Source organism: Spermophilus citellus (assembly GCF_964194105.1).
Source record: "Spermophilus citellus genome assembly, chromosome: 1".
In the NCBI taxonomy this organism is placed as follows: Eukaryota; Metazoa; Chordata; class Mammalia; order Rodentia; family Sciuridae; genus Spermophilus; species Spermophilus citellus.
In genome coordinates, this window is record NC_138182.1 from 121,139,661 (window position 1) to 121,167,595 (window position 27,935).

The following is a 27,935-nucleotide window of genomic DNA, read 5'->3' on the forward strand; positions in this document are numbered from 1 at the left end:
GCACTGATCCTGCCTCAGCCTCCAAGAAGAAGAGCTGAATTTTCTTGTCCAGCAAGCTTTCCAACCTCTCCCAGAGCCACGGATTGTTATCAGAAAAGCTAGTCATAGTCTCAGCACAAACGTCTACCCCAAAACACTTAACAGAAATATTATAAAACATCTGTGGGGTGTGTGTTCAGAAAGTGGAAGGGCAGAATGGCCTCGGGGAGCAGGACCTCTGCTGGTTTGGGTGGCAGGGGACCTGCAGGTCACCGCCTCTGCACAGAGCTCTCTGCGAAGCGACAGCTGGACCAGGAATACGCTTGGCAGAAACAGGACTGGTTCTTTGATGTCACTTGTGAGCCTTAACGGCAGCTACCTTTGTGGACTGTGAGACATACTGACATCTAAGAGGAGTGGGCAAGGGCCGCCCAGTTGGCTCTCCCCGAGTTTTCTCATTAATTCCCACTTGCTCTGTTTGCAACCCATCTGCCTCTGCACCGGCTCCCAGGAAGCTGGCAGGAAGGCGTGGAGGAAAAGGAGGGGACGTGGCAGTCCGGGGTTTCCGTTTGGTCTGCAACATGAGGGCTTGAGGAGGGAGGGATTTTAGAAGGGTTGGGGATAGCGACGGCAGGCCAATGTTTGAGACCCGGCTCTCCCCTAGACCCCAACAGACCAGGCTGAAAAATTAACAAGGAATCACTCAGGCTAATGTTCTGAGAAGCCAAGATTAGAGAAATGACAGTTCCGTGTCCCAACAGCCTGCACCCGTCGACATGATAATGGAGTTCCCTCTACTGGACTCCTTATGGAAGAAAAGGGTGACCGGCAGGGCCAGTCACTTTCCTGTGGCTTTGTCCCTGACTTAACAGACAGGGCAACTTTGACGTGACAGTCTGCTTCTAACTTTATGTTTCTGCTTTCCTCCCGCTTTCTCTGTCTGCAACACCAACATCCTCTGCTTGGGACATTGAAACGCTTCTTTTGCTCTATGGGATGAAGTGTTTGCCTGATCCTAGGATCACAGAATAAAGCCAATTAAGATCACTAAAACTAAATTGCTGTGGTTTTGGACTTTGATGGAAGCCGATTGGTTTACCGAGGTAAGTGCTCATGGAGCCAAACTCAAGGCCAAGAACTGCAGTTGGTTCTGGGCAACGACGAAGGCCAAGTGTGGTCTCCTCCTAAGAAGCCCCAGGGCAACGGTGGCCAGGACTTGAGGTGCCAGCTTCCACCCCACGTGTGACAGGACCTGGCCTATCAGGGCACTTCTGGGTGGAAGGCAACATTAGAGATAGTGGGTAGTGGCATTCACGGAGCCAGCAGGAGTCAGGATGGAGCAGCTCTCAGCAATGACGGCCCCCAAGGCTTCCACGGAGGGAAGCCATCCTAACTGTATCCCCGTAAATAAAGGCCTGGGACTTGGCCATTGTTCCCAAGGGCTAGATGTCACATGACCACACAGCTTTAGTCAGAATGCCTCCATTTCAAGATCATGATGACTAGAATAATCGCGCTGAGCCCACCGTGAATTATCAGCCCTACTGCCCTCGACGGAGGCCTCCTGAAACGCGATTCCCACCAAGACTGCACATGGGGAGGGGTGGAGGGGGGCCTTTCACGTTCCCGTCATCATGGTGGGATGTCACAGTGCGATGCAGGCCAGGGGGATTCTCCATGGCAGGGCTGGTCTCCCTGGGCTAGAGCCCTGGTGTCGAAGATGGTGGCAGGGTGAAGAAAGCACCCACAGAAGGAGAGCAAGGCAGGAGCTCACCACGGGGCGCACAGGAAAGGAGAGCAATTTGTTTTGTTTCTGAGAACAGGAATGGGACCTGGAAAGACAAGGACGAGGGGCCGTCCAGCAGCCGCAGACCAGAGACGCTAGGAAAAGTTCAGTGCTACACTCTGGCCTTCCTCGGCTGGGACACCCTCCAGGGAACCCATCAGAGCCCTGGCCATGCCCCCTCGGTGACTGACACAGGAGGCAGCTCAGGCAGGCTCTCATGACCAACCAGGGAACTTGGAATCGTCACTTCCCCACTCTGAGCCTCCGTTTCCTCCTCCATGCAACTGGGAAGCAGGGTCGAGGTGCCTGCAGGAAACAGAATCTAGCTTGCCACACTTCAGAGACGTAGAGCATCTACGGGAGGCTAGGAAACAAAGTCTAGTGTCTCTTGCACAGTGGAAGAAACACCCTGCTGCCTGCACCGTAGTAAGAAGTGAGGTCAGGAAGCACTTTTCCAGGTCAGGATCAGCCCCACCCCAGCTCCAGATCCATATTGTCTCAGTCACGACACGTACTCGCCAGATGGTACCCTTGAGTCCATGCAGCTTGGGATCAGATGCTAGAACCACTGCTCCGATTGCCACAGAGAAGATGCCGCCCCTGCCAGCTGTGGCTCCCAGACAAAAAGCAGACATGGCTGACTGCAGATCCTACTCACCGTGCACCATGTCTGATTGCAAATCCTGATGCTACTTGGTGGAAGGCCACTCAGGTCTTCTTGGAGTAGCAGGCTTCAGATGCAGGATGGATGCTGCCGGGTAGGGGGTGATGGGAATAACTCAGCGGGACGTGAGAAAGGTGCATGGAGCACTGTTTTCCTTGTGAGGAGTCACATCAGATTTTTTTTCTGGAAGGGATCAGGGGTTGCTCCATCTATCCTGTGTGTGAAAGGGTGACAAGTTGCCAAAAGGCCTCACAGTCTGTATTTGGGAAACAGGCATTACAAAGCCCCTGTGTTGTGTTTATTTATTTTGTTGTGAGGCAATAACCCTTAAGTCCAAGTCAAGAAGATCAAATGTGCAATAAAGCCATAAGCCAAAGTACAATAGCAACCCTGAGAAGTAATAAAGGGGAGTGGGGTGAGGGGAGCATGCAATGTTAGCAAGCAAACAACCCTAAGGAGAGTTTCATAAAAAAAAAAAGTTATACAGGATATTAATTCTCTGTACCGTAAGACATGCTTTATCTTTTATCTTTATTGACTTCCATTAAGAAATATGGGTTGAGCTCCTGTCAGAGTTAGGGGTGTCTGCAGGATTATCCTTGATGGTGGGAGCCACCTCTTCTTCGTGCCCACGTGGATAAGAGCCAGCTCCCAGACACAGGGGCCCAGGTGCATGTGCTGTAGAAGTGCAGGCCTCTGCTTCCTAGGACATCCATGCTGAGGCTGGTGACCAAGGTCACACAGGTGTGTGGACCCGACATGGCTCCTTATTCAGAGGTGAGTTCCTGCCCTCAAGGAACATGGTCTCCTAGCGAGGCAGAGAACTGAAGAATGGCTCTGGGGGTACTCCCCACAGTAGAAGGTTCAGTAGGTTTTGTCTAGGGGGAGATGAAGTATTTCTTCAATGAGGCTGAGCCTCGCCTATGTTCTAGGAATGACTGGAAGTTGGCCAGTGAGTGAAGACAGTGAGTGGGGAGGGGATCTCCAGCCCAAGGAGCAACCCCCACAGAGGCTCAGGGTCACAAGACACACAGAGCACTGAGCTGGCAAGACTGGTCGGGACTTACTCTCCTACCCAGCAGACTGGGTGAGCTGGTCCTCTCTCCATGGCTATGACAAGATACCTGAGAAGAACAGCTCAGAGGAAGACGTGGGTTTTGGATCCCGGCTCCAATCTCTCAGGCCACGATTGGCTGCCTCCATTGTTGGGTCTGATGTGAGGTAGAATTTCATGGCTGAGCAGAGCTGCTGGTCTCATGGAGCTTGGAAAGAAAATAAAGAGAGGGGCCGGGACAAGATTCGGTCCTGAAGAGCATCCTCCCTCCAGCGAGGCTCCCCCTTGCAGTTTCCACCCCCTCCCACTCACATGTGAGTCCCTCAATGGATCAATAATCCACCCAGGAGGTCAGAGGCCTCATAAGCCAATCACTTCCCCAAGCCCAGCTCTGAATATTGCTGGATTGGGATTAAAACCGTTATTACAGGAGCCTTTGGAGAATGTCCCGGATCTAAGGTACAGCACCCAGTTACAGGCGAGGTGAAGAATGGCTGGGGTGACCCTCCTGGAGAACCCCCAGCCAACAAGAGTCTGGTGACTCCATTTTGCATTGGATCATGGGTTTAACTTTAATCCAGTTAAAAGCAAGAGCACTTCCTTGGCATCCCCTGTGCCTGGTGCTCAGCGGCACAGAGAACACGGGAGGGCTGAGATACGGCCTCAGCCCTCAGGTGGCCCCGGAATTCAGGGGCCCAGAGCTGGCAAAGCGCTATCTGGGTAGTCTGTGAGCATGTTTCCAGAATGAGTGGCATTTGAATCTGTGGGCCAGGAAGGAACATCCACCCCCACCCAGTGGGCGGGCCCCATGCAACCAGCTGAGAGTGGCCAGAGCAAGCTGCAGAGGAGGGGCAAATCCTCTCTCCCTCTCTTCTGGGGCTGGTCATCCCACTTCTCCTGACTTTGGACGAAAGAACTCCAGGTCCTCAGGCCTTCAGATGTGGGGCTTGCAGCAGCAGCCCCAGGTTCTCAGGCCTTTGGCTTCGGTCTGAGATTATATAGTCAACCCCGATTCTGATGCCTTGGAACTTGGACTGGACCATACCCCAGCTCTCCTGTTCTGCAGTCTATTATAATTTCTTAGCCCAACATCGTGAGATGCACTCCCACCTCTGTCCCTCTGTTCGAACATCACCGTCTATTTTTCAAGATAACCCTGACTGTCCACTCCAGCCTGTTAGGAAACACCAAGTAATAGATACCCCAGTGTAAGCGGAACATCAAGGACCCAGCTGGGGCTGGGACGAGTGGTTCCGTTCAGGACAGCCAGTCCTGATCTGCACGGGTTCCACAGCTGTGGATTCGACCAACTTCTGATAAAAATATTTGAAAAAATAGCGGTGTCTGGGTTAAACAGGTACATATTTTTTTCTTGGCATTATACAGTAAAACATCTATTTATATAGCATTTGCATTGTATTAAGTATTGTTAATAATCTAGAGATGATTTAAAGCATACCAAGGCATGCGTGGAGGTTACATGCAAATATGCACCATTTTATAAAAGGGAATTGAACGTCTGTTGATTTGCATATCCAACTGGGTTCAGGAACTAATCCCCCGTAGATACAGGGACAACTGGACTCCAGAGAGTTAAAATGGCCCCCGAGGAGCTGAATGACCTGCAGCTCTATTTTATTTGGGTCACTTGTGTTTTCGTATTTTAAAAACATAGCTGCCAATACCTTTTTAAAAATTGAGCTAGCAAAGAAAAATGCAAATTTTTGATCTTTCCCCCAAATCAAAAATTTTGAGCTACAAGGGCCCACAGTCCACCATGCCCACGTTTCCCCAAAGCTGCATGGGCCAGATCCCGTTTGGATGGGGCGCTTTTTCTCCAGTTCACCTCCCCTGACTTGCTTCATCAATTGCAGTGGCAGCTGGCTGTATTTGGAATCCCCAGGGAACATAAATCCCCATCCCAGCGCCTCATGTACACTAGGTTCTCCACCAACAGGCACTGGGGACAGTGATACCTTAGTGTGTACACTTCCCACCCTTCATTGCACGGTCTCCTCCTTGTGAAACATCAGAGTCACAAGTAAAGTGTCCTGGAAGACCCCACCTGCAGTCACAGCTCCTCAGCAGGGAACTGGGAAGACCTCACTGGGCACAGTCTGTCCCAGCAGGGGCCACAGCAGGGAGGGCCACAGCTGCAAGCCAGCCAGCAGCCAGCAGCAAGACCCATAGTTCACTGTGCAACAGGCAGAGCAAGCGGGAGCTCATTTGTAGCAAGTGAGTACACTTCTGAGGAGCTCCTCTGCTGGGCCCCATCTTCCCAGACACCTGCTTTCCTCCATCTCCTCATCAGCGCCCCGGGGGGCAGTGCAATTACGGCTTCCATGCCATGGGGGGGGCTTTTTTCCTCCTTAGCCTGACTCTTCCCCCATCTGGGTTGTGTCTGTGCCCACAGTGCCCTCCACCAGCTGCTCCAGCACTGTCCTGCCAGCCACCTGGCTGGGAGTACAGCGTTCCCTGCAGGGTGGTGTGCAGAGCAGGTTGGTGAGATGAGCGCTGGAGGTTGGTGCTCTCTTTAGTGTGCACTGTGGGCTGCTAGTGTCCTTCCCCCAAACTCATGCACAACCTGGCCCCAGAGTGACTGTGTGTGAGACAAGATCTCTGAGGAGGGCAGAAGGCTGGGTGAAGGTCCCAGGGTGGGGCCACTGTGGGCTGCCTGTGTTGGTCCCTCATAAGCATGTGATCAGGAAGTTTGGTCCTTAACTGTGACAGTGTTGAGATGGTGGAAACTTGAACAAGTGTAGCCTAGTGGAAGGTAACTGGGCCACCAGCACTACCTCCAAAACTAGATTAGTTCCTGTGAGAATGGGCTGTTAGAAGGGAGCCTGGTACGTCCCCTGGGTCCCTCTTCCTGTGTACTGTATGATACTCTTTCACATACTCTCACTGTTGTGCTTTCATTGACCATGAGGCCTTCACAAGGACCAAGAGGAGGCCATGCTCTTGAACTTTCAGATCAGTGAACCAAATAAACCTCTTTTCTTTACACATTACCCAGCATCAGGTATTTTGTTATGGCAACAGAGAACCAATAAAGACAGGCCCTCATCCAATCAGATTGGTGTTCTTCTAAGAAGAAGAAGAGAGCAGGAATGCACACCCAGAAAAATAAGTCATGGAAAGAGAATGGCCACCTTCTTTTTCTATGACTCAGCCACGGTCAGAGGCTTCACCAGAAGCCAACCTTACCAGCACCTTGATCTTGGACTTCCAGCCTTCATAACTGTCGGAAATAAATTTCTGTTCTTTAAGCCATCCCATCTATGGCATGTTGTTATGGAAGCTCTAGAAAACTAATCTAAAGCGTATCAGGAAAAAAAATAGACAATGAACACATCAAAAAATCTGATCTCACAGCATATATTAAGGATATATTTGAGTTTAAGAAAAATATTAAACAAAAAAGTAGTACTTGGAGCTACAATAATGGGAAAAATTGCAGATGTCTAATCCATAAAATTGAAGAGTAGGCAATACTGGTTGAGTGGAAAATTGCATCAGAATAAGGCAATTCTGAATTTGAAGTTCATCTTGCCTCTTCTTAATGACTTTTGCATGAGTTTGGGAAAGTCAGTCACTCTGAACTTGAGTCCCCAGTGGCTGACCAGCTTCATGGACTGTGAGTACCTTGAGGTCCATGCCCTTATTTGTAACCTCTCTTTATTCCCAACGCCCTATCAGTACAGGATGGGAAAGGACATGGGCTCTGTCATTTATTAATTGTGCACGTCTCTGAAACTCAGATTATTCATCTCTAAAGTGGAGATAGTAAAACATCTACCTTAACAATCCTGCTTTGAGAATTCAATGAGGTAATCCCCTGTTCAAGTACATGTCAGTGCCGGGCCTATCTGAAGACCTTAACGAGGTGCTCTCATGATTGTTAGTTCATAGTAAATGCTAACTGAATAGAGTGAATGAATGTTCAGTCAAATGTATGGATGTGCAGTTGGTAAGTGAGTGGGTTGGTGCATGTATGTATTAATGGAAGCATGGGCGGAGTTTTCATGCAATGAATGTATTTATAAGTGAATGAGTTGACTGATAGGCAAGTATGTAGGTGCATGAATGATGGATGGATGAATTTTTCAATCCATTAATGTATTATGCAATTTATAGGTGAGTGAGTTAGTTGATGGATAAATAGATGGATGGATGGATGGATGAATGGATGGATGGATGGATGGATGGATTTTTCAATCGATGAGTGAATGCATATATATATGCATGTATAAGTGAATGAACTGATTGACAGATGGGTAAGGGACAGGTAGATGGATGGAGGCTGCTCCATTTGAGTCACCATGTGCTGCTTTGCATAGCTGAGGGCTCAAGCCTCCAAGTTAATGTTCAGAACTAAAAATGGAGAGTAAAGGTGGCCTTGGGAAGAAGAGTTTTAGATGACAGGTAAGTGGCAGTTGAAGATTGTTCTCCCTTCTAGACAGAAAGCCTGATTCTGTTCCTTGGTCTCAGAGCTATAGCAGTGAGCGGGCTGTCTTGCGTCAGGAGCCCCAGCAGGATCACGGCTGCCAGACGCCTGACTTCACCTCTGCAGAAGCACGTTTACTTCCAACCTGATAAATAAACTCCTTAAGCAGCAACCTGACGTGGCCCCTGGTGCTGTGTCGTTTGTGGATCAACCCTGGATGGGCTATCGTACCAGTGCCACCCTGGAGATCCTGAGCCCACCACTCTAAGTTAAATCCCCCTGGGCCAAAAGGGTGAGGGAACTGGGTTCCCAGGGCCTGAAGACCGCAGTGGGCTCCGAGTCAGGTTGTCTGACAGGTGCTGTCACACAGGTGGGTAGTGCTAAGTAAGAGAGCCAGGGAGGGGGGAAAAAGTCGCCCAACCCCCTTTCCTCCTGGGCCTCCCACTGCTCCTGCCAGAGCCTCGCCTTGTCTGAATCCCCAAGAAACTGAAGGACCAACAGTGACATTGGCCACAGATGATGTGGGCTCAGAGCAGAGTGGGGAGAAGCCCTGGGTGGGGTCAGAAAGAGAATTAGCTAGTCCAACAGCCTTAATACTTCCATATTACTGTGCCTCCCCATCATGCAATACTCAAAGGACCTCTACCAATTCTGTAGTTTGAATGTGTCCATCAAAAGTTTCTGTGCGAGAATGTATATAAAAAATTCAACATCTGTAGCAATCAGGGAAATGCAACTCAAAACTACTTTGAGATTTGCTCCAGTCAGAATGGCAGTCATCAAGAACACATAATAATGAATGCTGATGAAGATGTGGGGAAAAGGTTCACTCATGCATTGTTAGTGGGCTGCAGGTTGGTGCAACCACTCTGAAATGCTGTATGGAGATTCCTCAAAAGACTAGGAATGAAACCACCACGTGACCCAGCTGCCCCACTTCTTGATATTTATTCAGAAGACCTAAAAGCAGCATATTATACTGATATAACCACACTGAGGTTTATAGCAGCACACAATGGAGTCCTACTCAGCCACAAAGAAGAATGAAATTACGTCATTAGCTGGTAAGTGGGTGGAAGTGGAGGCTGTCATGCCAAGTGACCTAAGCAAGATCCTGAAAGTCAATGGTCAAATCTTTTCCCTCATATGCGAAGGCCAGAGCAAAATAAGGGGGAAAAATGTGTGTGTGTTGGGGGGGGGGTTCCCATGAAAATAGAAGGGAGTTCAGAGCAGCAGAGAAAGGAAGAAGGGTTAGGAGAAGGGAGGAACCATGGAACAAAACCTAGTTTCAGGTAGTGTGTTATAGCCACAGAAAACGGACTCAGACATTCACAACAACCAAACCAACCTGTGAACATGTAAATATACCACAGTCAATTTCACCTTGATGTCTATCTAAAACACGCTAATTTAAAAAACTAAAAAAAAAAAAAAAAGTTTATGTTGGAAACCATCCCCTACTCTTCATGTTAATGGTTGGTGGTTGGAGGTGAGGCTTTGGGGAGGTGATGAGGTCAGATGAGGTCATTGGGGGGGGGGCCCAGGGTGGCCTCAGTGGCTTTGGAAGAAGATGCCTGAGTTAGCATACCTGTTCTTTCTCACTGTGTGCTGCCTCCACCGAGAAGGCCCACAGGATGCTCAGTGGGTACTGGTGCCCCACTGTGGGACATCCCAGCCTCCAAAACCACAAGTCAAAGAGACTCCTAGTTCAGATTGTGTGTTATAGCCACAGAAAACAGACTCAGACATTCACAACAACATAATTATGGCAGCATTTTCTAGGTGTGAATGACCATGCTCTTGACACTGATCATTTCAGTGAATCCACACAACAATCCTAAGTGGTAGGTGTTATTACAATCCATACTTTATGGGTAAGAAAGAAGCACATGGTGGCTGAAATGGAGCAGCCTCAATCCATCTACCTGTCCATTACCCATCTATCAATCAACTCATTCACTTACACATGCATGTATACATAAATTCACTCATTGATTGAAAAATCCATCTATCCACTCATTCACCCATTCACTTATCCATCAACTAACTCACTCACCTATAAATTGCATACATACATTAATGGATTGAAAAATTCATCCATCCATCATCCATGCACCTACTTACATGCCTATCAGTCAACTCATTCACTTATAAATACATTCATTGAATGAAAACTCCGCCCATCCTTCCGTTCTTACATACATGCACCAACCCACTCACTTACCAACTGCACATCCATGCACTTGACTGAACATTCATTCGCTCTATTCAGTTAGCATTTACTATGAACTAACAATCATGAGAGCACCTCGTTAAGGTCTTCAGATAGTACTGATGGTACTGCCCACCGGGTCTGCTTGAGTCACTTTCCTCCCCTGCCACCTCTTAGAGTGATCTCCCTGAAAAAGGACCCAGGGCCCAGCTTAGGGATGGTACCCAGACCACAGACTCTGAGTTTGGCTCTGTGCAGATGGTCCTAAACCATGGTGCCTGTGACCACTTGTCCAGTAAAAATATCTGAGTATTCAAAGCAGCTGACCTGCAGTCTTGCCCACTGAACTTCACAGCGGTGCAGACACTCTGGCTCCCACCATGGCCACTGTGCTGGAAGCCACCATGGTGCCTCCACCCAGAATCCCTTTCTTCTCCCTGAAAGAAGCTGCAGCCCTGAGATGCTCACGGCGGCCACTGGCCAAGAACACAGGGCAGCTCCTTTGGGCTTTTTTTTTGGGGGGGGGGTGTATTTTTTTCCACCAGTGATAGTGTATATAGTATACAACTCTCTTTTACTTGATTTGAAAGAGCTATTTTCCATTTCTTAAATAACCCGCATGTGCTAATTAGGTAAGTCACAAAGAAAATGAAACTGTGAAATTGAGAAGAGAGAATTATCCACTGCTGTGTTTCCTGCCACTGTCTTTCCCTGGCGCCTCCATCTGAGAAAGAAACTCAGCAATGAGAGTGGAAAGTCCCCCCTTCCTCTCCTCCCTCCCCAGGGTGGCTGAACTATGCCCAGGAGAGAGCAGGACATCATTAGGAGAACTGCAGTCCTAAGTGTAGCCAGCGGGTTTGGTTTGGTTTGGTTTCTGTTTGTGAGAAGGGAAAACAATAAAGGTGGCACTATTTCACCCAACCTCTCATTCTCCATTGATGTGATAATGTGCCATGGACCCAGGCCTCTGTCTGCCCCACAGCTGCCAATCACTGGGACAGTCAGGTTTTCCAAAGAGTGGAGGGGGAAGGGGAGACCCAGGCTCAGGTCTGCCTCCCAAGGGTGGGATTTGCAAATATTTATGGAGGATAAAAGCGGGATGATTAGTGGCAGGGGAAGGGGACCAGGGTGAGGGAGCTGGGGGCCGGGGCGCGGGGGCGGGGGGGGGGGGGTGTCTGCTCATGCTGTGTCAATATCCGGGCTCTTCATGGGAGGCACCTTGAGCAAATGGCATTAGCATGGTTTGAGGGTGGAGTTTCCAGTTTCCTGATGTCAAAGGTCACTTATAGACACCTAAGCAGGCCCAAATGAAGAGTCAGTGGTTTCAATAAGAACAGCCTTTAAGTCCCTGAACAGTAACCTAGGCAACCGTTATCATCTTAACCCACAGGTCATCAGTGCTACCTACAACAAAGCTAGTGGAAGGCCATGCCCTACACTCGGCTGCTTGACCTCCAGAAGTTGTGGTTTCTAAAGCCTCTAAAAGCAAGTGACCAAGGAGGAGTACGGGGCTCAGAGGCTCAGAAGTCAGAAGTACCAAGGGTTGGTTATTAACCGTGAGCAGAGACCAGCTGGGTTTGCTATCTGGGGGTTATCGAGGTCAGGATCCTGTCTTCCCCGGAGCCTTGGAGCCTGGTGAATTGCTCTTTTGATGGTTACACTCTGGTATCGGCTCCCAGGTGCTTGCCAGATGCTTCTGAGCTGCAGGAGAAACATCTTTACAGCTGTGAGTCCTTGCTTTGGTGAATGCCCAGCTCTGGCCTGTGGAACAAGGTTGTGGCCTTAATTGCTATTGGAATCCGACTCCAGATTCCTGGGCAAGACTCCCCAGCTGGGCAGAGAGTCTGATCACAGAGCCTTGTCACTTTCCTGGCTGTCCCCACCTCAGAGCCATGAGTTTCCCGATGGTGGGGACACTAGCTCACCCACATTTCCATCCCCCCCCCAGGACCTGACATTATTTTCAGCAACAAAAAGGGCTTGAAAACTAAAAAAGGAATAAAACTGTGAATAAAAGAGTTACAAGAAATTGACAATTAACCGAAAAATTTTTTTTTGTTCCATAAATAGCTGTTGAGCCTGCCCCATGCTTGGTCCCTCTGGGTGCTGGAGGCACAAGGCTCGGGGACTGCAGGAGCTCCACAGCATTGCAGAATCCAGCCCTTGTCTCCAAATCCCTGGAAGGTCCAGAACAACTTTCCTCTTGCACTATTCTCTTCCCAACCCCAATCCGCCTGTCCCTAAATCCTGTTGATAGGAATTTCCACCTGCAAATCTTTTCAGCAACAGAGACTTCATGATTCTATGCAGTAATTATCAACAAGGAAAAAATGTGCCCCCAAGGACACTTGGCAATGTCTGGAGACAACTTTGATTGTCAAAACTGGAAAGGATGTGGCACTTGGCACATCATAGGTAAGTCAGGGGTGGTGCTAAACACCCAGCAGTGCGCAGGGGTCATTCTGCCCAGAATGTTGAGGGGTCATTCTGCCCAAAGCTGAGCAGACCTGCTCCAGGGAAACCTTGACTTTTCCTCGGCCATCAAATGGGACCATGGAGCCTTGGAGACTGGGGCATTGCTCTTTTGATGGTTACACTCCGGGATCAGCTCCCGGGTCCTTGCCAGATGTTTCTGAGCTTCAGAAGAAACATCTTTACAGCTGTGAGTTGGTACAGTCTGGTAGGACAGATAGCAGAGCAGACACTCAACAAGAAGACAATGAATTCTTTTCACTTTTTACTGTGCCCATGAAACCAAAACAAACATCAAATAGATGATTTAGGAGTATTTTCTCCCATTTCGTAAGTTGCCTCCTGGCTCGGCTGATTGTTTCCTATGCTGTTGAGGGCTTTGAAGTTTGATGTTGTCCATTTACCTGGACTTGCTTCTGTTTTCTGTGCCTGTTTGTCACAACCAAGAAATTCTGGCCAAATCCAACGTCATGGAGCTTTTCTCTTGTATCTTCTTTGAAAGTTTTGTAAGTTTAGGGTTTTTTGTTTTATTTTGTTTTGCTTTGGCACTGGGGGTAGAACACATGGCCTCAGACATGCTAGGCAAGTACTTATCACAGAGCTACATCCCCAGCCCTTGTTGTAGAGTTTAATGTCTTCTCTGGGTATTTAATCCATTTGGAAATAATTTTTATATCGGGTGTAGGACAAGGGCCCAGCTTTTTCTGCACGTGAATACTCAGTTTCCCACATTTGTTGAAGGAGCTCCTTCCCACTATGTCCTCTGGGGAGCCCGATGAAGACCACCTGACCATGAATGTGCCGGTTTACTTCTGCACTCTGCTCCTCCCCTTGACTTGTGCCTCTTTACTCCAGCACTACCAGGTTGTGACCACAGCCGTTTGGTAGCATGTCTGTCACAGGAGTGTAAAGCCTTCCTACTTCTTTCTCAGAGTTATTTAGTTTTTAAGGTCCTTTGAGATTCCACATGAATTTGGGGCTTTTTGGTTTTTTTTCCTTCTTCTATTTCCCCCCCCCAAAAAAAAATGGCTTTGGGAGTTTGGGATTGCATTGAATCTGCAAACTGCTTTGAGTCGTGCGGACATTTTAACACCATTAAGTCTTCTGATCCTTAATACAGGGAGTTTTTCCAATTATTCGTATCTTCTTCGTACCTTTCAGCACTGGTCGTGGTTTCTAGTATATATAAACTATACTTAGCATTCATTTAGCAGTTTCCTATGTTTTCAATTCTTCTTGATGTTATTGTGATATTGTTTTTCTTACTGTTCTTTAAAGGTTGTTCACTGTTTATAAATACACATGTTACCAATTTTCCTGTTGGCTGATTCTCTATGCAGAAACTTTACTGAATTTGTTTTTTATGAGTTTGTTTTTAATCTTTTGGGTTTTCCACATATAAAATTATGTCATCTGTGAACAGAGATGCCTTTTCTTTCTAATTTTGATGCTTGTATTTATTTTTCCTGCCTAAATTATTTTCTTGCTCTGGCTAGGCAATCATACAGTGTTGAAGAGAAATGGAGAGTAAATGTCTTTGCCTTGACCTCATTGTAGAGGACAAGTTGCCAGTTTGTTTTTTCGTTGGATGAAGTGATTGTTACTTATTATAAATGTTAACTCATATTAATGGTACAAATTGATGGGTCTCACTGTGACATTCCTATACCTGCATATACATGCTTTAGTTGTGTTAATTGAGTATGCTGCTCACTGTGGGCTTTCCACGGGTGGACTTGATTACATGGGTGTAAATTTCCTTCTATTCCTACCCAGTGGAGACCTTTTTAATTTTTATCACAAAATCATTGAATTTTGTCAAATGTTTTCTCTGCATCAATTGAAATACTCTTCTGATTTTCATCCTTCCTTCTATTACTATGGTGTGTTATCTTGATCACTTTCTGTTATACTGGATGATCCTTGAATCCCAAGGATAAATCCTACTTGACCATAGTGCATAATCCTTTTTAACATTTTGTTCACTTTGGTTTGCTACCATTTTCTTGAGAATTTTTGCATCCGTAATCATCAGGAAAGTTGGTCTATAGTTATCTTTTCTTGTAGTATCTTTGTCCTACTTAGTATGAGGACAATACTAGCCTCATAAAATAAGCTTGAAATTTTCCCTGTTCTTGATTTCTTTCTTTCTTTCTTTTTCTTTTTTTTAAGTTTGAGAAGGATTGCCTTCTCCAATGTTTAGCTCAATTCTCCAGTAAAGCCACCGGGTCCTGGGCTTTTCTTGGTTGGAAAGTTTTTGATTATTGCTTAATCTTTTAGACCTGTTCAGGATTTTTTTTCCCAATGATTCACTCTTGGGAGGTTGTATGTTTCCAAAAGTTCATGTTTCTCCCAGGTTTTCCAATTTGTTGACACATAATCGTTCACAAGAGTCTCTTCTCACCCTTTATGTATTTCTGAGGCATCTGTGGCACATCATTCATTTCTGATTAGATTTATTTGAATCATTTTTCCTTCTCAGTTTTTTTTGGTCAGTTTTGCTAACCTCAGTCTTTGATTTTTCTGTTCTTTCTTTCATCTATTCTTCTTGATCTTTATTTATACAATAAATTGCTGTTCACCATAGTTGCCTACGGGCCAGGAATACTGGAAGTCCCTTCTCCTTTTGAACCCTGTTCTGCTTAACCATTCACTCTCCACCAGCCCCCATGTGTCATTTGTCTTAAGATGCGTTTTCTCTTTTCCTTTGTCATTTCTTCTTTGATTCATGGGTTGTTCAAAATTTTTGAATTTTCTAGTTTTCCTTCTGCTGACTTCTCATTTCATTCTATTATAGAAGGAAGATAATATTATAATTCACTCTCAACTTATTCAGAAGTCTTTCACTGAGACTTCAGAGCAAGGAATGATAACTAGAAATAGAGTAGGAAGTGCTAATTAAAAGGAGATTAACAGGAAGTGTGGCTTGTCTTTAATATGCTTTTCCTATTATGCCCCATATTTGGGTTTATTTTTTTTCCATGTAGAGATAAAAGTGCTCTCCCAGGTCTTTTCCCAACCTTACCTTGGTTCTTTCTACGGATTCCTGTTCTGCAAGGTGGGCTGTTCCTGTTCTGAGCCGGCCTGGCACCACACTCCACAGTTACAGAGAAGAGCCGGTCACAGCTCCTGCACCCCAGGGCTTTCCGTGTGGAGAGGAAATAGCGGGCCACTCAGAAACGAGAGTTAGTGTGTAGCAGGAACCTTTAGTGTGTTCGCTCATTTATATCCTGGTATCCTGTGAACCAGGGATTCTCTCCACTGAGTAGAGGAGGAAAATAAAGCTCAGAGAGAAAGAATGACTTGTTTGGAGCCATGAAGGGAAAAAGAGGCAGAGCTAAGGTTTGACGGTAAGATCCCAAAGCCAGCACCGTACAACTGTATGGTTTGCCCCTTTCTCCTCCCTGAGAGAGGAATCACTCCAGAGTAAAACAAGCTTTGGGTGTGAGTTCAGTGAAAAAAATTGACATCTTTATGAATCCCAGATAAAGCCAAAGAGCAATACAAATCTCCAAAACCAATTCTTTCCATCTCTAGAGAACTTAGAAGCCCTGTCAGAGGTGATGGAATCACTGGTGACATCTGCCTAGGCCCTTCCTGAAATAGTAACTTAAATTCCCCACTGAATTCTGGAGGGAATGTATTTTGGAAGCCCAAACAGCTAAATTCAGCAAAAATATGTATGTGTCCACATCAGTGGCATGCTCTTGCTGGATGTACGCCCACAAAGGACTTTGAAAGAATCAAAAGCACATCCCATGTTTTGCTGTGTGTGGAACCAGGAGTCCAATAAAGAACTCAGTCTTGGAAAAAGCGTTAGACTCCCGGGGCTGGAGCAACCCCAGGACAGCACATCCAGCCCACTGCCCGCTGCAGCAAGCCTCTCTGCAACATTTACGGTGGATTGTTCTTCAGCTTCTGCTTCAATACCTCCAGGAACAAGGGATCCTCTTGTTATACAAGGAACTCACTTGTTCCCCTTTTAAATAATTCTGCTTGCTAAAAAGTCTCTGAAAGAGCAGTAGACTAGAAATCAGATAAATTAGTTCTCCCTCTGCCACCTCAGCTGAGTGCCCTTGGGTAGGGCATAGTAGCTCAGTTTGCTGGCATCCTTTTCCCTCTGATGACCCCTTGGATCTCTCTGGTCTCCCTGTATGAGTTGGTTTTCCATTATCATAGCAAAATGCCTAAAACATGCTAACATTATAAAGAAGAAAGGTTGATTTCACTCCCAGTGTGGGAGGTTTAAGGCTTGGCACCTGCCTGCACTCAGCTCTGGTAAGAGCCCTCCCAGCATCGGTGAGTGCGTGCGCAAGCAAGGGATTACCTCTCACGGGACCTGCTAGGGTCTCCAGAGAAATACCTTGCTGCCCCTGAGGGCATAACCCCAGTTCCCTTAGGACCTCTCACTACGCCCCACCTCTTCAAGGTGCCACCGGCTTCCATCTCACACTGGGGACCAAGCTTCCCACACATGGCCCCTTGGAGAACAAACTAGAGTCAAACCATAGACTCCCTATTTAATCTTCTTTTCTCCAGAACAACAGGCCACTGAATCCCCAACTTCCTTTTCATGACATTCTCAGACCCTCTGAGAAGAAACACAAAACAGAATGCTTGGCTGCCATTGCAAGTAACTATCACGCAGGTATATACCTATTTCTGTCGAAAAAATGCCCGTTTTAAATAAAAATAAAAAGAAACAAAATGGCTTATATAAAAAGCATGCTTATTTTATCTCAAAGGATGGGTGAATGGATAGATGATAGATAAATAGGAAAAAATATCTGGAAGGATTGTCAAAATATTAGCAATTATTATTTCTGAATGATAAAAACATGCGTGTTTTAATCTTTCCTTTTTCTCCATTATTTTAGTTTAATGTCCTGCCATGAACATCTGTTCCTATATTATAATAATACTGAAATAAAGACATGATTTCCAGAGAAAAATCAGAGTTAGAGCTGGTGCTTATTTTTTGCTTTTAACCAGATGCTTCGTTTTAATAAAGCAAATGCTGCCCTAAATCCGCCTTTCTCCATCCAGATCACAGGGCACCCCGACGTGGCGTTGTGCGGGGAGAAGGCGCACGTGGCTGGACCAGCAGGAGGGGCTGAGGAGCGTTCCGCCGGCCCCTTCCCCGCGGTCACTTCTGTCTGGACAACTGGAGATGAGACAGGTCAGGGGAACCTCGGAGCAGTGCAGGCAGGGGCATCTCTTCCTTCACCCCAGTGTCACTTGTGCCACTCCCCCAGGAACAGTGACACAAGTCCCTCAGCAGGAACCAGCATATTCACTCTGGCTGGTCACCAGGAGCTGGGATGCACTGTGGGTCAGAGCACCCACAGTCCTTCACTTTGGGTCCCCATAACCAGGGTGGGAACAGAGACGTCCCTTGATGAAGACTCAGTAAGTTCCGTCCAAGCCTCGTCCACCTGACGTTCCGCAAGGATCCGAGCCCTGTGCTGTCGTTTTCCCTTCTTACAACGGAACAGAACAGGCTGCGGAGGTGAAGTGACTGCTCTGTGGTTTCACGTAGAAGCACAGGCCAAGTTTGAGCTCGGGGCTGTCTGGGTTCCTCTTGGCACAGTACGGCACACCCTCCTGAACTCCGTGACACCGGGGACCCGGAGCGTTTCCTCTCCATACACTTTGGATTCACCTTCCTTTTCTGCTGGGGACTCCCATCCGGGGGTGCTCAATTCCTGAGTGTCTCAGCACGACTGGGTACCGCCTGGCCACTCCTTCCACATTCCACAGGGTTGCGGATGTAGCGGCTTTCCTAAGGACGGCCAAGGAGAACCAAAGTGTCACCTTATCACTGTTTGGGCTCCTGGAGAGACTGGTTGGCGCATGTAGCCTGGCATCGAGGCCGACACGGGTGGTTGTGTCTTCCTTAAGCTAAATGAATTTTATAATGTGGTCATTATGTCTTGAGACACAGGAACAGACACTGGCACAGGAAGATGGCAGTGGCCATTATACTTGGGCACACATGGAAAGAGGAAGAAAAGCCACGGGAACTTGGGCCAGCAGAGCTCGATCAGCTTGAAAGGGAGTCGGGTGAGCCTGAGGGCAGTGCCAGGCTTCAGGCAGCGCTCTCCACCCCCTTCCCGTGGTCAGGAACAGGGAGTCAGGAGGCAGAGCAGGATTGGGGCCTTCTGCTGTTACTGGTCTGTCTGAAATCAGCATCACATTAACCTGTCACTGTCACTTACCTGAGAAAAGGCAGCTATCTGACAGCGCAGCTGGTCCAGATTGAGCCTTCCTGATCCAGAACTCCGAAATCCAAAACACTGCAAAACCCAACACTGATGTCACACCCCAAGTGGAAAATTCCATGCCTGACTCATGTGACAGGCACAGACAAAACACAGGTGCACTAAAACCAGGGACTGTGGGGAAACTCAGGCTCCGACCCCCAGCCACCCCTATGCACTAAGGAGAGATGCCCAGGGGAAGACGGTGGCTCTGGGCCCCAGGGTCATGGAGCAACAGGAGACCGAGGAGGTACATCTATTTGAGAAAAGGCCTAAGAATCTTGGCATTAGACAGACAGGACATCGAGTCCGAAAGGGACTTTGCCATTTTTGTCAAAAGACCCAGCTACATCCAGGTGCAGGGACCAGGGATCATCCTTATAAGCAGCAGAAAGTGCCTCATGACACTAACCCCATTCATGCAGTCCTTGGGCCACCGAATAGCTACCCACCTGCTTCAGCCAGACCACGGGTATAGACAGGGACAAGGCCAGAGGAGAATCAGAGATTGCTGGCCAAGGCTGAAAGGAAAGCAGCTGGCCAAGGGGGTGTCCCCACCAAGAGACTGTCCTTCAAGTAGGGGTCAATATTGTCACTGCCTTGGTGGGGTGCAGGAAGACTTGGCTGGTGGTCGTCACCACCTCACAGGGTCCTGTTGATGTGGCTGTCTTCCTGCCTGCCTGGGTCCCATCAGGCTGGGACATCAAGTGCCCAGGAGCATAGCACCACCTTCACCAGCTCAGCTGGTGGACACTCTCAGGACCAGAAACCAGGAGACCTGTTTCCTGTGTCCAGAGTCTGTGGCTCCCATTGCCACGCTGGGAAAGGCAAGAATTCAAGAACTCTCTGCTAAACTGGGTCACACAGACCGGCGTGCGTCTGCTCGTTCACCACGGTGACCAAAAGACGTGACGAGAACAACCTAGAGGAGGAAATGTTTATTTGGGGCTCATGGTTTCAGAGGTCTCAGTCCACAGATGGCCAACTCCAGTGCTCTGGGCCCCAGTGAGGCAGGACGTCATGGTGGGGGTGGTACAGAGGGGGAAAGCAGTTCAGAAGCTGGTACCTGGCACCAGCAAGCAGAGACGCCTGCTCACCAGGGACAAAATGTAAACCCCAAGGCACGCCCCGTGACCTGCCTCCCTCAGCCACAGCCCACCTGCCTGCAATCACTGCCCTGTTAACCACCACCCCCCCCCCCCGCCAGTGGGTTAATTCACTGATTTGCTTTTGGCTTTCCAACCCCCTCATTTTGCCTCTGAGCATTGTCACATGAGCTTTTGAAGGACACCTCATGTCCAAGCCATCAGTTTTTCTGTACATAAAGATAATAAAAATTTTTCTTTGGATTAGGGGAAGAATTGCTTCCAGGCTATCTGCCTATGGTGTCTATAAGACGTAAGTGAGTTTTGCGTTCAGACTTGGGTCCCATTCCCATAGATATCTCGCATAGGAAAATATTCTGAAAGCTGGGTGGGGTGGGGTGGGGAAACGAATCCAAAACACTTCCTGTGCACAGCATTTTGGAAGACCAGGACGTTCAACCCGTATTAGGGAATCCTGCTTGGCTTCTAAACCATCTTTTAAGACTCTTCCCAAAACAAGTGATTCCTAAGTGCAATCAAATGAATTGTTTTGTGGGAATTCCGTCCCTAACCTTCTCTAAGCGTGAGAAAAGATTGGTGGTCCATGACCTCCGGGAGGTCTCTGAGACAGGACGAGGCAGAGGCACTGGACTTTGAGAGATGACAGTGGTAGACAGAAACTTCAACTCCACCTCCCTTCAGAGCCTTGGGATTGATTTCTAATTCACTTTCCACTTGTCAGCCATGTGTAGAGATGCTCCAACGTGGCGAGACCTACAACTGATTTGACAAGGGTGAGCATGTGCTAGTCCCGTGCCGTGGGAGGAACGTGCAGGAACGTGCTGAAGGGTTGGCTCCCAGATGTGGCAGTGTTCAGAGGTGGGGCCTCTTGGCAGTGACTGGATCATGAGGGCTCTGACCTCCTGATGGATTAATCCACTGACAGACTCATAACACGTTGAGTACTAGGAGGTGGTAGGAACTTCAGGAGGTGGGGCCTACCTGGAGAAAACAGCCCCCCATCTCCTTCCTGGTTACCTCTGCTCTGCCATGATGTTCTGCCTCACCACAAGTCACAGGACCATGGACCAAATCTCTGAAACCATGAGACCAATCACATCTTTTCTCTTTTAAGTTGTTTATCTCAGGCATTTTGTCACAGTGACGAAAAGCTGACTACCAATTCCCAATCAAATCACACAACAGGTAAGGACGTTGTATAACAACACTGCGTGGAGAAGGTGAGTTCTATTATCGTTCTATTGGTGTAGAAAATATATTTATAGATCTGGTCTAAGTATAAAAGAGAGAAATGGAAGGAGGAGGCAAGGAAATCCAGTAGTTATCTTGGGACATAAAAACATAGCCAATTATATTGAACCAAAATCAGAACAGGTGGGTAGTGGTCAGATGGCACATTGGAGAGAAGAGTGGAAAGTGAGTGCATGTGGTACCTCTGAACTTGCTCCTACTAACCTTTAAAATTATGAGCTAGGTCACATACATGTACTGACATGCACCATTTAACAATGGAAAGTGTTCTGAGAAACACATAAATATCACAGAGTGCACTGGCATGGAGCTGAATGGTACAGCCGATGCACACCTACTGGACGTCACTGTATCCTATACTTTTACATGACCAGCTTTGCAGTGGGTTTGTCTACACCCACCTCACCACAAACGTGAGTAACACAATCTAGTACCACCATACAACAGCGATCACATCACTAGACAATAGGAAATCGTCAGCTCTGTTATAATCTTGCAGAGTAGTATATGGAGTTCATCATTAATCGAAATGCCATTGTGTAGAGTGTGATGGTAATACAAATCACTCATATTACAGCACACAATATGTATAGTTTAAAGAATAATAATAAATATTTGTTCCCAAACTTCCCAGTGTAAACAAATGGAGCATTGCTGGTTCATTACAAATTTCAATTTGCTCCTCCCCTACTGTCATCCACATCTCTAATACTGTGCTAATTATTCACTGATGTGTCTTTATAGGTTTGTTATACCTCTCCTCCATGCACTCCAAATCCATATTTTATGTACTAATTTGCATTTGATGTTTTGGACATTGATATGGATAGAAGCCTACCACAAATAGAACATACTGTGACATTTTCCTTTTATCAATATTTTGTTTTTCACATTTATCAATGTATATATATATATATATATATATATATATATATATATGGTTTATTTTAATTGCTACACAGTATTTTATAATGTGTCTATCCATTCTCTTTTTAATGAACATTTGGACGATTTTTAATATCTTGCTATTGTAGACCATAGGACAATGTACATTTGCTTTAGTGCATGTACAGAAAAATGGAATAGCTGGCTTATGCTTTAAGCACATATTAAAATTTACTAGATAATGAAAAAAATTTCTTAAAGTATTCATACCAATTTGTAAATTAATTCTAAAAGTCTTTAAAGATTTATTTTTTTACATTTAAATATTTAATTCATACAAAATCAATTTTTATACACAAAAGGTACCTGATTTCATTTTTCCTGTGTAGATAATAAATGGACTAATTATGGAATGATTCCACAATGACAAATCTGTCACATGCAAGTTGTAACATGCACGTGGGTCTCTGAGTTCCTCTCCACTGGTCTGTTTGTCCATCCCTGTGTAACATCAAACTGTCTTGCTATCTGGAAGGGTGAGAATTCTCAACTTGCTATTTCCCTTCAGAAGTTTCTTGATTCTTCTTGGTCTTTTGTTTACCATTTTAGAATCAGCTTGTCAATGTCCATGAAAATAATGTTTTGGTGAGCAAATCACTGGATCCAGACATCACTCTGAAGAGAATAGATTGATGTCTTTATAACATTGATTCTTCCAATCCATCAACATAGTATGTCTTCCTAATCCTGTACACTTGGAAAAATGAGAAATTATACCCCATTTGATTCAAATGTATGATATGTCAAGATCATTGTATTGTCATGAGCATCTAATAAAAAAATCATTTGGTTCTTTTAAAAATATGTTTCAATAAAGTTTTTTTTTGATACTAGGAATTGAACTCAGGACACTCGACCACTGAGCCATGTCCCCAGCCCTATTTTGTATTTTATTTAGAGACAGGGTCTCACTGAGTTGCTTAGTGCCTCACCATTGCAGAAGCTGGCTTTGAACTCGAGATCCTCCTGCCTCAGCCTCCTGAGGCACTGGGATTATTGGTGTGCACCAAAGCACTCATCTAGTTGTATACTTTTTTTTTTACATAAATACTTGGGAGGTCTTTGTATAAATTTGTCATTCTATGTATTATTTTTATTTAAAATTTCTGATTATTGATGATAGATGTCAATGTAATTGATTATATATTTTGATGATGTGCAAGAGAATCTCAGTAAATGTTCATTAATATTTGATCTTAAATTCTTTTAAGTTTTCTAAGTGGGTGTTTATATTATCTATGTATGATTAAATTTCCTTTTTCCTCTTTATTTTTTCTTTGTTATTTTTGTTGTTGTTATTGTCTGTTTCATTTCTGATGACTTCCATTTCTTCCCCTTGCTATGTACTGGCTGAGACCTCCAGTACAAGACTGGATACAGGTAGGGACCACACCCTTTTCTGCTTTATTCCAGATTTAAAAGGAATGAGTTCACCATTTTAATGCTGAGGGGATGGTTTCAGTAGATTTTTATCACTGTTTTTGGTTTATTTTATTTTGTATGAACTTTATCAGTCAAAGGGACTTATCTTTTATTTCTACTATAAAAGCTATGTTGTGTTTTTAATCATAAAATAAGACTTATTTTTGCCAAATCCTTCTCCTGTATCAAACACAATAATCAAATGTTTTTTGCACTTTTAATCTGATAATCTTTTCAGTTATATAAAGAGATTTTTTTTTTTTTACCATGGAGTCAACCTGATTTTTTTGAAATTAAATCAATTTAATTATGATATGTTATTTTTTTAACCTATAGTTGAAGTCAGTTTTCTAATATTTGGCTACATTCTTGAATGTAGATACTTACTACAGGATTTTTGCTTCTTAATACTTTCCTTTCTGGCTTAGAGATCTGGTTCATAGCATTTCAGAAACTGAGTTGGCAGCGTCTCCTTTTCTTTCCTCTGAATCTGTGAGAAGTCTGAAATTATTTGTTCCTTCAATGTTAAGCAGGATTTGGTGTTTCATTTAAACATGAGGAAAAAAACATTAATTTTGTAATCAGTTTCCATAACAGCTATTGAACCATTCAAGTTTTCTATTTTTTTTTCATGAGTCTGTTTAAATATTTATATTTTTATTAAGGTATTCATCCATTATTTCTGCTTTTAAGTTTATTGGCACAAAATTTTCATAGGGTCCTTCACTATTTTTTTTTCAAATCTATGTTGAATCTGCATTTATGTCTATTTTTCCATTTCACATAGTTTTTTTTTAAATTGGAGTCTGCCATCTTATTTGAGATTTGCCAGTATTGCTGGAAGAGTGCTGATTTTAGAGTTTTCAAAAAAAAAACACAACTTTGGGTTTTACGATCTTTATATCTTTGTTTTAATCTGGCCTTATTTTACGCTTGACTTTATTTTATCTTTCCATTCTATCTAGTTGCTCTGGGTATATTTGCTTGTGTTTTTTTTTTTTTCTGGCTTCTTAAGTTGGAAGCCTTTTTCCCAACTTATTTTCTTCTTTTCTAATACCACCATTGAAGAATATAAAAAGCCTTTCAAAAGCCATTTAATTGCATTCCACATTTTGTTATATGGCCTTTTCATTATCGCTCATGTGCAGCATTTAAAAACTCCTCGTCATCTGTCTTCATTCATGAGCTGGTGTGTGGCTTCTCTTGTGGGCCAGTGCTCCGGGTTGGATAAGGTTTCCAGGGCTTCCCGTGGGAGAAGATGGGTCCACACGTGGCGGGGGTGGACCTCTGAAAGGTGGAGCCTGGTGACAGGCCCTAGTCATTGGGGACCTTCCTCAGAAGGGATTAAGACAGTTCTTGGGGACGCTTGGGTCAGTTTTCAGGAGGGGATTCTTACAACGGAAAGCCTGGCTCCTCAGCCTCTCTGGCTTCCTGCCTCATAACGTGATCCCTTGCTCACACACCTGTGATACCGTCTGTCAGAAGGTGACCTATGCAGTTAGGGGACTCTTGTCAGAGGTGGAGCTGTGCCATTTGGATTTTCAGTTTCCAACACTGTGAGTCAAATAAACCTTTTTTTCTTTGTAAGTAGTCAACCTCAGGTATTTCATCAAAGTAACAGACAGACGGACTAATACATCCGGAGACTCAAGTTCTGGCACAGATGCTGTCACTTCCTCCTTCCACACCAGTGCCTGGTGTCATGAATTGACTCCAGTGTCTTTCCCCCCCCAGCCAAGAAGCCACCTCCAGACCGCACTCCAGGTAGCCATTGCCAATCGATTGCAGATAAGATGACAAGACATGGCTGCTGAACATCCCTGTTGTGGGCTATGGAGAGACTCTGAGGCCCATGTGCAGGAACTGCCAGGTCCATCTCTGAGCTGAAGGAAAGTCACTGTGATCTAGAGACAGTGGAAAATGTCAGTCCTCCCCAACTGTGAGCAGTTTATTTTAAATCTCAGGAATTGGGGTGCATCAATCTGACTGTAAAGACATCTATTGAGCACCTACTGTGTTTAAGGCAGTGGCCTGTAAATAAGGAATAAGACTCATGTCCCCCTCAGAGAATGGCACTCAGCCTGGCAATGGGAAGCCTTTAACTCCAGAGCCTTCCGTGGAGACAGCGTGCCTGGCACCGCCCCACGTGTGCCATCTCATTTCCCAAGGATGCGGGAGCCAGCTGGTGCTATCTCTGCTTCCAGATAATGAAACAAGACTTAGAGAAATGAAGCGGCTCATTCGCGCCCAGCGAGGATTAGAGTTGAAGTCCAAAGCCTCCTGGGTTTGACCGCGTGGCGTGGCGGCCTCCCTGGAAAAGATTACGAAGTTTTATTTCATTTTCTCTCTCTGCCCCCGTTTGTCTATATGCTCAGAGACTGGAGAGCAGGAGGGGAATCGGGGAAAGGCAGGCAATCCACTTCTTAGGTGCAGACACCACACTCCAGTCCTCAAGCCCTGGATTACAGGATGGCTGGTTGACTCCAGGACATGCTCTGGGGCCTGTTTCCCTATCTCTTTAGGATGCTTTGGCCTATGCAGCAGAGCGCTTATCTCGCAGCTTTACAGCTCTGAAGAAATGGGTTCTGCTGTGCTGAGTGTTCCTCTCCTGGGGCCTGTGTGGTGCAGACGGGCCTCCCTGGCCTTGCTTCTCGCGGGTCAGTACTGTCCGCAGCAGTGGGCGGTCGGTCTGCGCTGAGGGTCAGGCTGTTAGATCCACACCCGACCTATGTTATCCTGCAGTTCGCGTTGCGTGGCCCCCGGCTATGACAAGCACAGATGTGACCTAATCCATTATCCCACTCACCTTTAATTATTAGAACAAGCATTATTATTCCCAGTTCACCAACAGAGGCAGGAGACCCAGAGAGTGCGACGCAGGCAGCCCACCATGAACCCATAGAGCCGAGACGTGAACTCATTCTGTGGGACTCCATCTTCTTTTAAAATAAAGGCACATGTTTAACGAGCATGTGATGTTTCTGTTTCAGCGCACGTAAGGGAAATGTAAGGTGAGAACCCAGGAGTGTGCCATCAAAAACCCATGGGTGGGTCTGTTCTGGGGGAGGGGGGGGGATGCTACACAATCACTGCAGTGACTGGTGAGATGGGCCTCTGTGCTGCGAGTCAGAACACGACCTCAGACCAAGAGCATCTCCTTACCTGGGAGCTTGTGGGAAATGCAGATTCCTGGGTTCCACCTTACACCCCACTGCATTCCACAAGAGTCTCGGGTGAAGAGTACGTACATTAAATGTCAAGAGTTCTACGAGGCACCATTTACGACCTGTTTTCTAAGTGTACAGGCAAGGCCCTATAGATTCAGGCAATGCATACGTTTATTCATCTCCTCAAAATACCAGCCTGTCCCTGGGGAACTGCTGAGTCCTGGATGCTTGTGTTTTCCTAAAATTTGGGGTGGAAATCACAGTGCCCCAAGGTGGTGGTCCTGGGAGAGGAATTTGACAGCCGAGAGCTGAGTCTCAGAAGGGAAGCACTCAGAAACCTCAGGAACGCCCGACAGACACCTGCATGCCCCCCACACCCCAGGCTGCAGGTAAAGCAAGGAAACTGCCAGGGAACCGGGGGCATCTGGAGGAACTGAGCGCAGGATCAAGCCGCCAGGCAATGCGCAGGCGCAAGGATCAAGCCGCCAGGCAAGGCGCACGGGCACGGAAAAGGAGCTCAAAACTGCAGGAGGCTCACCTTCCAATTCCATGCAATTTCCCTTAACTCTCCCTTTCCCTCCCGCCTATCATCCCTGTTAAATGTTAATCTTCTTCTCCAGCTCTTTGTCTCTACCCTGTCCTTGGTTACTCCCCTTATATCAAAGAAGACATTTGGCATTTGTTTTTTAAGGATTGGCTAGCTTCACTTAGCATAATCTGCTCTAATGCCATCCATTTCCCTCCAAATAAGGTGGGAGTTCATAACCCACTTGAATCATTCTGTGAAATATGGTATATTAAGAACTATGTAATGTTTTGAACAACCAACAATAAAATAATTAAAAAAAAAAACTGGAAGAAGTAATGATAAAAAAAAAAAAAAAAAAAAAAAACCCTGCAGGAGCCGCCTCAGGGGGACTCCTTCTCCCTTGGGCCCAGCTGCTCGGAAAGAGCGCAGGTCCAGAGGAAGGTGACCGCTAGCTCCTCTCCCTCTGTGATGGCCTGCCCTCCCTTCTCAGATGCCTGCCGCTCCTTATAATAGACCTCTTGCTCTGATGTGTCCTCAAGTTCTTTTCTGTGATGTGTCAAGAGCCTGAAAATTCCAAGTCGAGGTCTCTTCTGCCTCTGGAGAAACGGCCTTGAACACCTAAGTGACAGGATGAGGTGGGG